Consider the following 17,669-nt stretch of genomic DNA (forward strand, 5'->3'; position numbering starts at 1 on the left):
GCATCTCTCTGAAGGGCAGAGGGAAGCAAACCCAAGGCCCCTGCAGCAGGAGGAGGGGCACTCCCCTGGGATGTGCACACACATCCTCCCCATCCCTTGCCACGGAACCCTTGGATGACGGAGGATGCTGGCTCTGCCTCTCTCCGGACACAAACACCGCCCGTCCCCGACCCGGCCCCGAGTGGTTCTTTGCCATAAGCCTTTGGGGAAGGGAACGGCGTGGGCGGCCTGTGAGCGTGGGCTTGTCCCTGCCGCGATCCAGAGGCACATCCTGTTCTGGGGTTGCCATGGCACAGCCAAACATCTGCCACAACAGACGGCCGTGGCTGGCGGCTGGCAGCGGGGCCGTGGACGGGCACTGGAGGCCGGGGTGGAGAGGACGCAAGACGGAGCAAGACCGGAGCTGGACGGTGACCTGGGAAACCTCCTCGAAACCGCCCCCAGCCACCCCCGCAGGACACATGTCCATGCCCGTGCACAGGCACGGAGACGAACGCAGGCACGCAGCACACACTGTGTCTGGAAGGCTTCCGGGACCGGTGCATTTCCCATAGGGAGCGGTTCTTAATTCCCAGTGTTCTTCCTGGAGGTCCCGGGAGAAGAGCCCAAGTGCACGGCCCTAGCAGGACTGTCCCCCACCCCGAATTCTCATCCTGGTTCTAGCTCATAGCTGGGCTCCCAGAGATGCCCTAGACGGCCCCATCTTGCTCCCAAAATGGAATTTGCTTTCCTGGTTGTTGTTGTTGTTTTTCCTGATTGGAAAGTAAAACAGTCATTGTATCAAAATCACATGATGTCTGTAGTGACAGTAGCTGCCCTCGTGGTGTATGAGCCAGCCGCTCGCTGTGCCACACACCTCTCGTTAAAAAATATGCGTGCATAAAGGGCCTAGAATGGCCCCAGGCCCAGATATGTGCTCTACATGCATTTGTCAGATAAAATAATTGTTAATATCTGATTTCATACATCGAGCTGGGAACGCAAGTGTGAAGAAACAGGAGGCTCAGATAAGTGACATCACCTGCCTAAGGTCACTAAGGGGTGTCTGACCTGGTTTTGAATCCAGGGGACACCAACACTAGAGCTTTAAGCCCAGAACCTTCCACCACCGACAACCCCTTTTGCTGCTTCTCTTAGTCCTTGAACACCTCACCAGGTCCCCTCCTCTTCAGGGCACACGCCCCCAGCCGTGGCCTCATTCCTGCTGGAAGCCTCGGGGGGTCCAGCTGAGGTCACAGTTCTGGCCCTAGACTCAAGGAGGCCACACCCTGTCTGGGGCCTTTGCGCTGTCCTCACCCATTTGCCTGAGTTCCTGCCTTCCAAGGGCTTCGGCACTCTCTGCCTGTTGCCTGCCAGAGCCTAGACCCCAGTGACATCACACCTCTTCCCTCCGCCCACTTTCTCTGCCTGGCAGTGGAGCCTCGGTTGGGATCCTGATGTTGGTATAACAGGTGACACCTCTTGAGCCATACCAGACAAGCCGGCTTTGTTTTCACCATTGTTCAGATGAAGAGACTCAGAAGTTAAATGCCTTACCCAGGTCGCCCAGCCAGAAAGGAGACAGAATTCCAGACCCACCTCTTCCAGAAAGCCATCCCTAATAGCATGCCCCCGAGTCTAAAAGAGAGGGCTATTTAGTCTGAGCACCCCATGGGCGTGTACAAGACTGGGAGCCTCTTACGTTGGGGGCTGGGTCAGGTTTATTGCGGCCCACCCTGTGCCTGACATAAGAGGCACTCGATGAGTATTTGTTCAGTGAATGGTTAAATAAATAAAATGATGAATGGTGGAGCTGATCACTTTTCCCCTTTTGGGCCATGAGAGGTTTGGGGGAGTCAGGCAAACCTGGTTGAATCTTCCTCTGCCACTTCCTGGCTGTGTGACCTTGGCCCAGTTACCTAACCTCTCTGAGCCTCCACTTCTCTCTCTGTAAAATAGGGTTACAGTCTGTGGGGAGGGGTGGAGATGACTTACAATGACTGTACATAGTAGGTGTTCAGGAAACAGTACTGTAGAGAGATAATTCAGGCCCGGAGTCAGGCTGCGAGTGTTCCCAATCTGAGCTCCTACACGGACTAGCTGTGTGACCTCAGACAAATCACTTTCCTTCTCTGGACCTCATTTTCCAGATCTGTCACTTGGGGATAATAAGAGCACTGATCACTCAAGGTGGTGAGGATTAAATGAGAGTCCACCTTGTAAGTCCCCCATAAACACGGGCTTCTGTGATTTGGGGTGAGTTCTCCCACTTCTTCTACCTGACCCCAGGGCCTTGCTCCATGCCAGGCACACGTTAGGTGCTCAGATTGCGGAAGGGCCCGAATCTCATTTTTGTGGCTGTTTGGCTCTGGGCCCAGAGAACCAAAGCAGCTCCCAGAGCACCCTCCCCCACCCGGGGCCGGCTCTGGGTGTTTTTCCATCAGACCTCCTGACTCGGTAGAGACGGGACTTCGGCCCTGTCACTGCTTTGTGCTGAGTTCAGTGGAGCTGGGACGGCAGCTGCCCCTCCAAGAGAGCACCCCCCCACAGAGGCTGGAAGAGAGGGGGGAGGGTTGGAGCGGGAATGGAAGCCCCTCCAGATTAGCCTCACACCCCAAGAGAGGAAGCTACTCGTACAGGAGAGTGGGATACAAGCTGAGCACCACTACTCCTGGCTGTGTGCCTGTGGACATGTGCCCCCACCTCTCTGAGCCTCGCTTGCTGGACGATGGGCTGTCGATGACACGGGTGCCCCCTAGAATTGTTGAGAAGCAGGTGAAGGGTGGAGCATACAGTAAGTGTTCCATAAATGTACCAGGCACTGCTGTCTCAGCTTTTACTGTATAGCTCCTGACTTCCACAGAAGGGGAGACTGAGGCCCAGAGAGGGCCAGTGACTTGTCCAAGGTCACAGAGTCTGTATCTTGCTGGTTCCAGCTGTGGCCTGAGCCATTCTCCCTGCTCAGCCGCATAACAACCAGCAGGGCTGGGCTTCTGGGTAGACCAGGAGGGGTCTCCCTAGAGCAGAGGGGGGGTTGGGAGGGGTGGTGGAGGAGAGAATTTAACAGCCCCTTTTACCTAGGGCCTTGTTTTCTCATTAAATCCTAAAAACTCTAGGGCAGCACTATTGTCATCCCCATTTCACAGATGTGGAAACAGAGGCTCAGAGAGGCGACTGTCCTTTGCCCAGCAATACAGTGAAAAAGGGAAGCTCTTGACTCCAGCCCCAGATCTGTTTGCTGAATGAAGGAAGTGACAGTGGCCAGTCCAGGAACACACCGTGCGTTGTGTGATTTCAGGAGCTCAATCGGCCTCCCATACCCGGGAAAGGGCAATGAGGGGAAACACAAGGTCAGCAGCTTGGCATGTTGTTAGAAGCTCACAAAGGGCAGGTGAGAAGCGCCCCTATCACCCATACCCCCACCTCCCCCTGTGGGAACAAAAGCCTCTCGGGGTGGCACGAGAGTGTCAGGATGGCTTCTGCAGCCCCAGGGGGCAGGGAAGGGTCACTCTGGGCCAGATAGGTGGACTCTGGGCAGCACTGCCTTCTACCTGCCCGCCCACAGTGTGTTCCCCTGCCCGCCGTCTCCACCTCCTCACAGGACCGCTGACCTCCTGGTGGGGACCCCAGGGACCACGCCCTTCCTCCTCCTACCAGGCCCATGGTACACAGTCTGGAGGAGAGCGGGCATGGCCCACACCTCCTGAGCCCTCTGGCCTCCAGTGCAAGGGTCCCAGATTCAGGTCCTGCATGCCCACCAGCCTTCAGGCACACCATCTCGGGCAGGGTTGGGGGGCATGGCTGAAGGCCAAGGCAAAGAGCAGGTGCACTTAATACAATCAGGTCCAATAGGCAGGGTTTGAAACCCGCTCGACAGTCTACACCAGATCCACCAGCTGATCTCAACATCCCAGCGGCAAGGGTATGTCTTGTGTGTCCCCACTTGAGAGATGAGAAATCTGAGGTCCTAGTGGTTCAGCTTCCTTAATTTCACAAAGGCTCCGTCTAGGCCAGCGGGCATCTGCTCTTGCAGCCAGCCTTATGAATCTGCAATAGTATGAGCCTGACGACCATGACTGTGTGCCCTACACTTGGCTAAGCATTTTTTTTAAGATTTTATTTATTTATTTGATAGAGAGCAGGAAAGCACAAGCAGGGGGAGTGGCAGAGGGAGAAGAAGAAGCAGGTTCCCCACTGAGCAGGGACCCCGATGCGGGGCTCGATCCCAGGACCCTGGGATCATGACCTGAGCCATAGGCAGTTGCTTAGCCAACTGAGCCACCCAGGTGCCCTGACTTGACTAAGCATTTAAATGTGATCCCGTTAGGGGCGCCTGGGTGGCACAGCGGTTAAGTGTCTGCCTTCGGCTCAGGGCGTGATCCCGGCGTTCTGGGATCGAGCCCCACATCAGGCTCTTCCGCTATGAGCCTGCTTCTTCCTCTCCCACTCCCCCTGCTTGTGTTCCCTCTCTCACTGGCTGTCTCTATCTCTGTCAAATAAATAAATAAAATCTTTAAAAAAAAATAATAAATGTGATCCCGTTAAACCTCATGGCAACCATGAGAGATAGGCCCCATTAGTCTCTCCTTTTATTTTATGTTTCGGTTTGTTTTGTTTTTAAAGATTTATTTATTTGAGAAACAGAGAGCACGAATGGGGTGAGGGGCAGAGGGAGAGGGAGAGGGAGGAGCAGACTCCCCGCTGAATGGGGAGCCCGATGCAGGACTCCATCCCAGGACCCTGGGATCATGACTGAGCCGAAGGCAGACACAACCGACTGAGCCACCCAGGCAATCCTAGTCTCTCCTTTCAAAGGTGAGGAAATGGAGGCACAGAAAGGCAGAGTGACTTGCCCAAGGCCACACAGCATGTCTTTGGCAGAGATGGAAATCAAAACGGGGTCTGCTCATTTGCCAAACTGCTCCAGTGGTGCTAAAATGATAGCAGAAAGTCTTGCTCTTTTTCTCTGTCACCTCTGGCTTACTGACCGAGGCAGAGGAAGAGTTAGCATCCAATTCTCTCACCCCATCAGCCTCTTCCCCCTGAGGGATGTCACTGTCCCAGGCCCTGGGAAAGGCCTTGGTTTCAGCTGCAGGGAGGCCGAAGCAAGCTGGCTACAAGGAAACTGTATCTGCATCCTTTAAAAGCTGTTTGAGTCCTGGGAGCCTCAGGGAAATAGGGACAGATGGGGCCATAGATTTCTTCCAGAAATGGTCTCCTTTTCTTTGCAATCCCTGGATAATTAATGTGTTGAGGGTCAAGAAAAATGACTGGTCACTTCTCACTGAACTGGTGCAGGGGCGAGGGAGCAGGGGACAAACGTCTGTTTCTAATTAACAGGACGAGGTAATATCTCTGTGGCTCTTGCTTGGCCTGGGTGTTCCAGAAGACTCTCAGTGTCCTAATCGGTGTAGGGGACAGAGAGGATTGGGGAGGGGAATGAGAAGCAATCCCTGACACCTCGCAGGACCATCTGCTACTTGGAATCAAACCCTAGAGGCGGCTGCTAAAGCTCTGATTAGAAGCCAGCCTGGTTAAAGGGGTGTTCCAGAAACCAAAATGCTCAGCTCCAGTTTTCTGGGAGTGTCAAGGAGAGAGCAGCCCAGCCGGGTGAATTCAGACATGAAGAGCCAGCTTCCTTCCCTCATTGGTCCCACATTTGGGTGCCCCGAGCCTCAATTTGCTACCTATAGTACTCAGCCCACCCACAGGAAGAACCAGAGCGCTAAGCATGATGATGTCGCGACGACAGCTTCCCGGTTCTTTCCCGGGGCATAGGCACGTAGATAATCATTATTCAACTGTGTGGGTTCTCATACAGAAGGACGCATACATAGGTTGTTTCCAGCTTCTTACTATTCAAAACAACGCTGCAGTGAACACCTAACGCATCTGTGGCACCTGTGGAATTGGGGCTGGCCTGAGTGGACAAAAATGACAGCGTGTGACTTTCAAAGCTGAGTCATAAACGGCATTGCAGCCTTGCCTTGAGCTCTTGAATCTCACCGTCGGGGGAAGTCAGCTGCCATGTCATGAGGACGCTCCAACAGCCAGAGGAGATGCCCACCTGACGGGAAACTGAGGCCTCCCACCAGCGGCCACACCAGCTTGCTAGCCGTGTGGGTGAAGCAACTCGGAAGGGAAGTCACGTCCCAGTCAAGCCTTCCACAGACTGCAGTCCCACTTTCACCAGACTGCAAACTTCTTCTTCTTCTTCTCCTTCCTTCTCCTCCTCCTCCTTTTTTTTTTTTAATATTTATTTATTTATTTGAGAAAGAGAGTGGACAGGGGCAGGGGCAGAGGGAGAGAATCTCAGAAAGACTCCCCGTTGAGCACAGAGCCCATCGCAGGGCTCCATCTCATGACCCTGAGATCATGACCTGAGCCAAAACCCAGAGTCGGATGCTTAACCGACTGAGCCACCCAGGCGCCCCTGCCTCCAACCTTCTAAGAAGCCCTGACCCAGAACTGCTCAGCGAGATGGCTCCCAAATTCTCAACCTGCAAGAGATGATAAAGCCAATGCGCTTGGGGTGATTTGTTCTGCAGCCAGAGGTAACAGACTAATAGCCAAAGACCAGAGCACTTTTAAGACTCATGACGGAGAACACCATTTCTTCTTTCCTCTTCGTGCGGCCAGATTATCAGTTCTGACTCTGACATGGAACTGGTCTGATGATCTACAGTGACCTCCCCATACGAGTTCCTATCAGCTCTGGGGATGTGGAGTATATTTGGAAAGCCCCATACGTGACCAACAGCCGTCTCCACGCTCTTCCCCCATAAAGACTGATTTTTGATTTGTGGCCGCAAGCATTTCCAGGGAGAGATGTTCACAGCTCATTTCTGTGCCCAGCTGATACATCGAATAGCCCAAGACCGGCAGCAGAGAAAGCCTGGCCTGTTGTCAGTTAATGGCCCCTTTCTTTCTCTGGATTCTCACAAACTTTTTAAGGAGTGTCAGCAAAACCATCTGGCTCAAGAAAGAATATTTCATCAGACCCATGCAACCGGAACGAGGTTTTATGGTGAGGAAGTCAGCTTCCATTTCTCTGGCTGACATGCTCGAAAGCTCTCCCATGCGATGCACAGACCCAGGGAACCTGCATGGGTACTTGGAGAGACATTGAGGGTTCCATTCATTTAATCACTAGTATGTTTGGTAAATATTCATTTAGCATCCCGGACACTCAGCAACACTATGTTGAGAACATTCAAAAGCATGTAAGTCATGGTCTTTGTGTCTGAAGTTGTTCACAGAGGCAGCGAATGGTCCATAGATGTTGTTTCTACTAAGTTCGAGTCCTAGCTATACCATCTGTAAGCTGTGTGACCCTGGACAGGTTTCTGTACCTCTCTGAGCCTCCGTTTCCTCTTCTAAAAGGAGAAGATAATAACAGTATCTATTTGCAATGTTTTGAGGATTAAAGAAGATATGCATGTGAAACGATTAGTATGGGCCCTAGAGCATGGCATGGGTTTAACCCCTGCGGAGTGCGTAATTGTTAGTAGTCAAAGGTCCCACAGCGCCACAGATGAGCCCACATCGCAAATAAGACAGACCCTGGGGCACCTGGGTGGCTCAGATGGTTAAGCGTCCGACTTTTGATCTTGGCTCAGGTCATGATCTCAACTGAGATGGAGCCCCGCGTTGGGCTCCACACCCAGCAGGGAGTCTACTTGAGATTCTCTCTCTCTCCCTCCACATGCGCTTGCTCTCTCTCTCAAATAAATAAATCTTAAAAAACAAACAAACAAGAGAGACGGGTATTTGCATCCCGAGCGTGTACCATGGATCAGATGCCTTCACCGCTCTGAGCCTTGGTTTCTTGATCTATACAAAAGTCTGATCAACGCACTTGCCGGGTTGTTGTGCAGGTTAAGTGAGGCAATGCTTGCATCTAGATGTCGGGCACACAGGAGACCCAAAATATATGGCAGCCATTTCTTTTAGCGGGGGGAGATGACCAGAAAAGCAAATCATGCAATACAGTGTGATAAATGCTATCGAAAAGGCCTTTACGTGGGTTTTGAGGCATGGGTGTGGGTGTCTGAGGAACCAGCCTGCAATCTGTTTGTGTAATAGGACCATAAAGGGCAAGTCCTTCTTTGACTTTGGGGCAGGAACTTTGGGTGCAGGGGTAGGACCCTGTGTGGTGAGCAGGTGATCCTGGAACCCCCAGGAGCAATGGGGTTGTTATTAAGAGTCTGTCAGATCGAGGGGCGCCTGGGTGGCACAGCGGTTAAGCGTCTGCCTTCGGCTCAGGAATGATCCCGGCGTTCCGGGATCAAGCCCCACATCGGGCTCCTCTGCTATAAGCGTGCTTCTTCCTCTCCCACTCCCCCTGCTTGTGTTCCCTCTCTCGCTGGCTGTCTCTATCTCTGTCGAATAAATAAATAAAATCTTAAAAAAAAAAAAAAAGAGTCTGTCAGATCGGGGTGCCTGGGTGGCTCAGTCAGCTGGGTGTCTGCTTTGGCTCCAGTCATGATCTTGGGGTCCTGGGACCGAGCCTCTTGATGGGCTTCCTGCTCAGGGGGCAGTCTGCTTCTCTCTCTCCCTCTGCCCCTCCCCACCCCCGGCTCTCTCTCTCTCTCACTCTAATAAATAAAAAGAAAAAGAAAAAAGAGTCTGTCAGACCAGGGGAGCCTGGGTGGTACAGTCGGTTAAGCATCCGACTCTTGCTTTGCACTCAGGTCATGATCTCGGATGAGATCGAGCCCCACGTCGAGCCCTGCGTCAGGCTCAGCACCTGCTGAGAGTCTTCTCTCCCTCTGCCGCTCACCTCACTTGCACTCTCTCAAATAAATAATTAAAAAACAAAAAGTCCGTCAGACCAAGGTCCAAAATTCAGCTCCACCATGGACTCAGCCAAGTGAAATTAGTCAATGCAGTTAACCCATGTGCACCTCAGTGTTCATCTGTAAAATGCTGTCAGTGATGGCGGTGGGATGCTCTGAGCGCCAGCTGTGTTGGACCTTGTTTTAAGTACTTTACACCCATTACCGCACTGAGTCTTCACGACAGCCCCATGAAGTAGGTGCTATTATCATATCCCCATTTTACAGATGGGCAAGGTGTGGCACAGGGAAGTTAAGTCACTTACTAGTAAGTGGCCAAGACTGGTTTTAAACCCAGGTAATCGTGGTCCTTGGCCAGTGCTCTGAACTTTTTTAACTCTGCAGCTTTATATCCACATGATGTGGTTTGGGAGAGGATAAAATCAGATGACATGCGTGTAAAGTGCTAAGCCCAGAGTCTACAATGTATATGTGGTGTACCCTGGAAAGGGAGCTCCTGGCGTTTTTGGCCATTTTTTGCAAGTCTGTCTTGTCCAAGGGAGGTGTTTTCTCATTCCTACATATTTTAGAAAGGTCATACATACCCCCTTCCCTTGGTGGCCATCGGATATGCAGAGCAGGACCCAGAGAGGATGGGTGAACATTTGAGGGCTCCCCCACCCAGTGAACTGTGGAGTTCTCAAAGAGCCCACATCCTCTAGCTTGTTCTGTGGGTCCCACCATGCACCAGGCTGGACGCATATCCACAGAGCTTCCGAGCAGTCGATAATATGTCCACCAACGTAATGAGGCCAAGGGCATGCCCACGGTCTCCAAGCAGGCCACTGAGCAAAGGCAGTGAATACAGCCCTCACATCATCAGCTGTCTTATTAATAATCGTCCCTGCTTTAGGGGCTAGGGATGGCAGAGGGGGCCTCATTGCATGGTGTAGGAGGAAGAGACTGAGCCCTGGCTTCATGGCCTTGGGCAAGCTTCTCCAAGCTTCCATTTCCTTGTCTGTAAAGTGGGAGGATAAGAGCTATGTATCAGTTAACTATTGCTGTGTAACAAACCACCCCAAAGTGTTAGTGGCTTAAAGCAACATATATTATTTAGCTTGGTTGTAGGTTTGCTCTTGCATCTGTGGTCAGCTGGAAGGTTGATCGTGGCTGGATGGTCCAGGGTGTCCTCACTCAAATATCTGATATTCGGTGGCGGCTGGCTGGGGGTGACAGGATGTGTCTGGGTCATAGGACTGTCATCATCCAGCAGGCTAGCTTCTTCTCCCTGGGCTTTTTCACATGGTGGCTGGGATCCAACTACAGCAAGAGAGGGTAAGCTCCACACGCAAACAGTTTGCAAGTCTTTGCATGTGTCACGTTTGCTCATATCCCATTGGCCAAAGCCAGTCCCATGGTCGAGGCCTGAGTCAGAGTGGAGAGCAACTGCACAGGGCGTGGCTAGATGGAAGAGAATAATTCGTAGCCATTTTTGCAATCTTACCTCAGTGTCCCTGGCAGGGATATTGGGAAGGACAAATGAAAAAGGATACGGTTCTCAGCAGTAACTAAGTTAACAGAAATCACTTATGGGCATGTAGTAGGGGCTCAAAACATGTTGAATAAATAATCCTCACTTTCCAGGTGAGGGAACTGTTGTTCACAGAAGTTGATCATTTAACAACAAGGGTCACACAGCTAATCTTTGAAACAACTGGACTCAGACCCCAGGGCTGTCTGATTCCAAAGCTCACGGTCATAGCCATCCCTGCTGCTGTTTTCCCCAGCACATGTAATTCAGTTCAAACATTAATAGGAACTAAGAGGAGCCTCTGTCTGGGTTACAAACCCGGTTTCTCCTGTCCGACCATGAAGCTCTGGCCTCATTTGAAAGAAGCCAGCTGACTCCTGATTGCTGTCTGTAGTCCAAAACTAGAGTGCAGCTGAGCCTGGCACAAAGAAACCAGAGAACATTTGTTTGAATCAAAGATATTGCCTCCTCTTCCCATAAGAACTGGTGTATGCATGCAGACACAGAGTGAGAGCTGCTTTGGCTCCCACGGGGCAAATAATGCCTTCTTGCTACTGACGATTCTGGTGGCAGGAGTCTCTCTGTTTCAGAGGGCTCTTCCCTCTTTTCAGCTTTCCTTTGAGGAGAAACCATTTTCTCACCTCTCAGAAAAGGAGGTGGCACTTCCCTTGGGGAGAAAACGGATGATCTTCTACCTAGCTCTTCTGCTGGGAAAGGCAGCAGCCGACGGGGGCTATGATCAAAACCTGTAAAGGAAAAGGGCACGTGTTCCAAACCACCTGAGAGAGGAGCTCCTGTGCCCCCCGAGGGCTCCAGGCCTGGTGTGATGTACCCTGGTGCATCCGGGGGATTCTCGACTCTGCAGGAGAGCATCCCGTGCTGGAGGTCCCAAGTGTAGCTCTGAGGCTGGAGAGTGGGAACACGTGGGCTTGCTCCACTGGTTTCTTTTTTTTTTTTTTTTTTTTTTAAAGAGAGGAAGAAGCAGGCTCATAGCGGAGGAGCCTGATGTGGGGCTCGATCCCATAACGCCGGGATCACGCCCTGAGCCGAAGGCAGACGCTTAACCGCTGTGCCACCCAGGCGCCCCGCTCCACTGGTTTCTTTGCTTTTGTTTCTATCTGAAAGTTTCCATGATTCAAAAAACAAAAACAAAAAACAGCAATAACTCAGCAATCTGGAAGCAGAGGCTGCGGAGGGGAGATGAAGGCAGGCCCTGAAGTCAGAAACACGCAAGATAGAGCTGTCTAATCGGAAGTTCCTTCCCCCTCCTAAAGCCTCAGTTTCCTCTTCTGTAAAACAGGCATGAGTATAGGCCCTATCTCCTAGCATTGCCATGAGGATCACATGAGATTTTTCCTGTAAAACCCCGAGCCCGGTAAGACTTAGTCAAGCTCCCCATGTCTGAGCCAGGGTTACTCAACCTCACTACTGTTGGCATCCGGGGCCTAATACTTCTCCATTGTGGGGTGGGATGGAGGCTGTCCTGTACATTGCATTATATTTAGTAGCATTTCTGGCCTCTACTCCCTAGATGCCAGGAGCACTCTCATAGTTGTGACATCCAAAAATGTCTCCAGACATTGTCTGATGTGCCCTGGGGGCAGAGGTGGGGAGTGTAAAGGCCCCTATTTGAGAATTTATCATTGTTGTTAATTAACAGTAATCCCCGGGGCCAAGTTAGACTTTGGAAGGTGTAGCTCTGCGGCTGTAGAGGACACAGGCATTGTAAGGTTTATTGCAACAACAGGATTTACTTGGCGGAGCGAGTGGTTTTTTTGTACCAAGATTCATATTTGAATTTTGAAAAATCTTCAAGGAGCTTGCAGGTCTTGGCAGAACACCTTGAATATACAGAATTTGTTCACCCTTTTCAAAAAGGTAACATTTTAAAATTTCAAACCATTGAATGCCCTTTGCAGAAACATGAGAAAATACAGAACAGGAAAGAGAAAAAGGAAACTCACTCATAACTTGAATCCTGTCACTCAGAGATAATTTCTATTACTGTGTGTGTGTGTGTGTGTGTGTGTGTGTGTGTGTGTATAGAGATGGGACATAACTGCTTTCTGACCTGCCTTTTTCACTTAACAGCACAGATGGGACAGCCTTACATATCACTAAGCGAACAATTGTCTTCCACGAATTTCTTTTCTATCTCCTACTTAACAACCTATGGATCTCAGTGGACTTAGGAATAGTCAGGCTTCACAAGGGGAAAAGGTTGAGGCCCTGTTCCATGGTTTGTGGCAGACCAGTCCTTCCACAGATGTTACCTGGGCATGTGGGGGCCAGGGACCACAGACCTCATGCAGGAGGAAGGCAGAGGTTGGATTCTGGGAAGTCACATTTGCCTCTAGGATGAGGTACAGACATTTTTGTCTGCTGTTCATTCTTCCCAGTGCCTGACCTCAGCCTGCCTTTCTGGTCATATCCCTCATTTACTGCGTTCCGTCCAATTACCGCACTGGAATGTATTTACCTATCTGCTCTTGTTTCCATCAAGGTTTGTTTCCAGAGCAAACAGCAATAAACGTCCTTACACTTATACAGTCAATCCTCGTTATCTGCGGACTCCATATTTGCAAATTCAACTATTAAAATGTATTTGCAACCCCAGAAGCCACACTTGTAGTGCTTTTTCGTCATTCGTGGCCCGCGCGTACGCAGAGTGGAGAAAAGGTTAGTCATCTGGCACGCACAGTGCCGGCTGAGGTCGAACGAGGCAACGTTCTGCCTTCTTGTTTCGGCTCTCATAATGTAAACAAGCGTCCTTTCATGGTATACTTAGCATTTGTGTGCATTTAGGACATGAGCTGCTATTGAAAGGCCCCCAAGTGTAGAGCTCAAGTGCGGTCTGGGTTCCTAAGTGGCAAGGAGGCTGCGATGTGCCTTAGGGAGAAAATGCTTGTGTTAGACAAGCTTTGTTCAGACATGAGTTATAGGGCTATTGGCTGTGAGTTCAATGTTAATGAATCAACTATATAAATATACATTAATGAACCATGTATATATTAAATAAGGTGCCTTCAAACAGAAACACACATAAAACAAGGTTATGTATTGATTGGTTGAGGAAAATGCCGTGACCAGCAGCCTGCAGGAACCTAGCCCTAGTATTTCCCCTAGGTGCAAGGATTCAGTGTTCACTAATGAAGTGTTTGTGGTGACTTTATTATAGGGTATTACAACAGTAAATAATGAGCATTGACTGTATCTTTGCATGCAACCATGATTATGGCCTAAGGATAAATTTCTGAGAATGGAGTTACTGAGCCTAAGTAGGATAGCCCTACTGACGTCTTTTGAGTTTGTGTCAGCTCTTATTGTGCAACAAACCTCAGTTTCCCCTGTAAAATGGAGATTTAAAAAAACCATATTAGTGTTCATCAGCTTAGGATGAATATTCCTTGAGCTGGTGCCTGGCAAGTTGGTAATGCTGGGCCTGGTGAGCAGTAGTAAGTGTTTAATAAGTACCAGTTCCATTATAATATTTATTTGTATTAAGGATCTGTGGCAGGTGCTCTCACAAACATAATCTCAAATAAGCATCATTTTTTTCCCCAGTGACAAGATAAGGAAACTGAGGCCCCAAGAGGTGATGTGATTCACCCAAGATCACAAGGTGAGGAGGACTGGGAGCAGGGCCAGTCTTTACACCGGGGCTTCTACCATCAGCGCAATTCATCATGGCGTTCATGCACGGACTCAGCCCCTAGCATGGGCTGGGCCCTGAGCCAACTGTGCTATACCCACATCATGAGGTGGTGTCAGAGGAGGCTGAGTAGGGAGTGGGGACATTCATCCCCACTGGGTGGTCATGAGGCTGTCACCCCATTGGCATCAGTGGAGACCACAGGAGGAGTCTGGATTTCCACCCTACCTGTTGAAATGATGTGCTTGTCTCTCTCCTCTAGGGTGGCATCAGAAGAGGCTTAATAGAGAGGCAGGACTTTTGCCACCATCTGATATAGTCCCAAATGTATGTAGAGAAAATCTTTAAGACAATTATATTACAAACAAAGGGGACATAAAGGGAAATAAGTTTGCTATACTTTACTTGAATTGGTACAATGACACCAGTAGACTGTGACCATATCTATAGATATATAGATACGGATACATAGATACAGGCTTATCCTAGCTATCATGTAATACTTAGAGCAACGACAAAAAAAAGCTATACACAGAGATACACTCAAAAATACGAGGGATAAATCAAAATGGAATTCTAAAAAAAAAAATGTTCAGGTAACTCACAAGAAAGCAGGAAAAAGAGAATAAGAATAAGACAAACGAAAAGTACAACAGGCACAAAGCACAAAACAAAATGTCAGATTAAACTTCAATATATCAATGATTACCTTAAATGTAAATGGTCTAAATACACTAATTAAAAGACGGAGATTAGATTAAAAAACATGAACTAACATATGCAATCTATAAGAAACTCACTTCAAATATATCAGTGTAGGCAGGTTGAAAGTTAAAGGATAGAGAAAAGACACACTATGGAAACATTAATCAAAAGAATTCAGGAGTGGCCATGTTAATAGTAGATAAAGTATATTTCAGAGCAAAGAAAACTATCAGGCAGAGAGGAACACTCTAATGATAAAAGGGCAATCCACCAAGAAGACCTAACAGTCTTAAATGTGTATACACCAAACAACAGAACTGCCGAATATGTGAAGCAAAAACTGATAGAACTGAAAGGAGACATAGATAAATCCATCCTTATAGTTTAAGATTTCAACACTCCTTTCTTAACAATTGAAAGAACATGGGGCGCCTGGGTGGCACAGCGGTTAAGCGTCTGCCTTCGGCTCAGGGCGTGATCCCGGCGTTATGGGATTGAGCCCCACATCAGGCTCCTCCACTATGAGCCTGCTTCTTCCTCTCCCACTCCCCCTGCTTGTGTTCCCTCTCTCGCTGGCTGCCTCTATCTCTGTCGAATAAATAAATAAAATCTTTAAAAAAAAAAAAACAATTGAAAGAACAACTTAATAACAACAAAAAAAAAATCAGCAAGGACTCTGTCAACTGACAGGATCTGATTGGCATTTGTAGAACTCTGCTGAACCACAACAGAACACACTTTCTTTTCAAGTACCCACAGAACACATACCAACATAGAATATATCCTGGACCATAAAAAAGAAACCTCAGGAGATGGCAAGTGAAGTGTGTGCATTTTAAATAACTACGTACTTCTGGTGACTGTACAGTTTAAAATACTTTTTTTTATCAAGCTTTATAAAAATGCAAAACCAAAAACGAAACTTTGGGGCACTTGGCTGGCTCAGTTGGTAAAAGCATGCGACTCTTGATGTCAGGGTCATGAGTCAAGCCCCATGTGGGGTGTGAAGCCTACTTAATTAAAATTTAAAAAATTATTTTAAAAAAAAGAAACTTCAAATTTTAAAGAATTAAATAAACCATACAGTGTGTTCTCTGATCATGATGAGATCAAATTAGAAATCAGTAACAGAGGGGCGCCTGGGTGGCACAGCGGTTAAGCGTCTGCCTTCGGCTCAGGGCGTGATCCCGGTGTTATGGGATCGAGCCCCACATCAGGCTCCTCTGCTATGAGCCTGCTTCTTCCTCTCCCACTCCCCCTGTTGTGTTCCCTCTCTCGCTGGTTGTCTCTATCTCTGTTGAATAAATAAATAAATAAAATCTTTTAAAAAAAGAAAGAAAGAAATCAGTAACAGAGGGGGCGCCTGGGTGGCTCAGTCTTTAAGCGTCTGCCTTCAGCTTAGGGAGTCCCGCATCGGGCTCCCTGCTCTGCTGGGAGCCTGCTTCTTCCTCTCCTACTCCCCCTGCTTGTGTTCCCTCTCTCGCTGGCTGTCTCTCTGTCTGTCAAATAGATAAATAAATCTTTAAAAAAAAATCAGTAACAGAAAGATAACACGATAATCTCCAAACACTTCAAAACTAAACAACACACTTATAAATAATTCATGAGTCCGAGAGGAAGTCTTCAGGGAAATTTAAAATGCATTGAACTGAGTGAAAATGACTACAAATATCAAAATGTGTGGTACACAGCTAAAGCAGTACTAAGAAGCAATTCTACAGTACTAAAAGCGTATATTACAAATGAAGTACTAAATACATATATTAAAGTCTCATATCAATAATCTAAGCTCCTACTTCAAAAATCTAAACAAGAAGAGCAAAATAAACCCAAAGCAAGCAGAAGGAAGGAAATAATAAAGAACACAGATCGATGAGATGGAAAATAGAAAAACAATAGAGAAAATCAATGAAATGATGAGCAGTTCTTTGGAAGTATCAGTAAAATTGACAAATCTGTAAGACTAACCAAGAAAACAAGAAAAAAAGAAGACACAACTTACAAATATCAGGAATGAAACAGGAACTATTACTACAGACCATGCGGACATCAAAAGATAATAACAGTTCATAAACAACTCTACGTGCATAAATTTGACAACTTAAGTGCAGTGGGCCAATACCTTAAAAAACACAAACCACCATAAGTCACCCAATAGGAACAGATCATTTGAATTGCAATATAACTATTAAGGAAATTGAATTTGTCATTTAATAGTTCCCCCTCAAAAAAAAAAAAAAAAGTCTAGATCCATATGGCTTCATTGGAAAAGCCTACCAAACATTTAAAGAATTAACAGCAATCTGCACCATCTCTTCCAGAAAATAGAAGAGAAAACACGTCCCACCTCATTTTATTAAGGCAATGTTACTCTGCCTTAACAAAACCAGTCAAAGAGTACAAAAAAGGGTCCGTTATTCCTCATTAGTTTAAAAACAAACATGCTTAAAAACACATTAGCAAATAGAATTCAGCAGCATGTAAAAAGAATTATACAGCCTGACCAAGTAGAATTTATTCCAGGGATACAAGGCCAGGTCAATATTAAAAAATCAATCGGTGTAACCTACCATAGTAATAGGCTAGAACAGAAAAATCATATGATCATATCATTTGATGAAAAGAAAATATTTGACAATATTCAATACCTATTCATGATAAAAGCTCTTTTAAAAAGTCAGAATAAAGGGCAAAATTTCACAACTTGATAAAGAGTATCTACAAAGAAAATCTATAACTAATATCACAGTTAATGATGAAAGACTGATATGGAAAACAGTGTGGAGGTCCCTTAAAAGTTAAAAATTGAGCTACCTTATGATCCAGCAATTGTACTACTGGGTATTTACCCCAAATATATAGATGTAGTGAAGAGAAAGGCCATATGCACCCCAATGTTCATAGCAGCATTGTCCACAATAGCTAAATCGTGGAAGGAACCCTTCAACAGATGAGTGGATTAAGAAGATGTGGTCCATATATACAATGGAATATTACTCAGCCATCAGAAAGAATGATTACACAA

This window comes from Ursus maritimus, unplaced genomic scaffold (assembly GCF_017311325.1).
Source record: "Ursus maritimus isolate PB19 unplaced genomic scaffold, ASM1731132v1 scaffold_33, whole genome shotgun sequence".
NCBI classification, from domain to species: domain Eukaryota; kingdom Metazoa; phylum Chordata; class Mammalia; order Carnivora; family Ursidae; genus Ursus; species Ursus maritimus.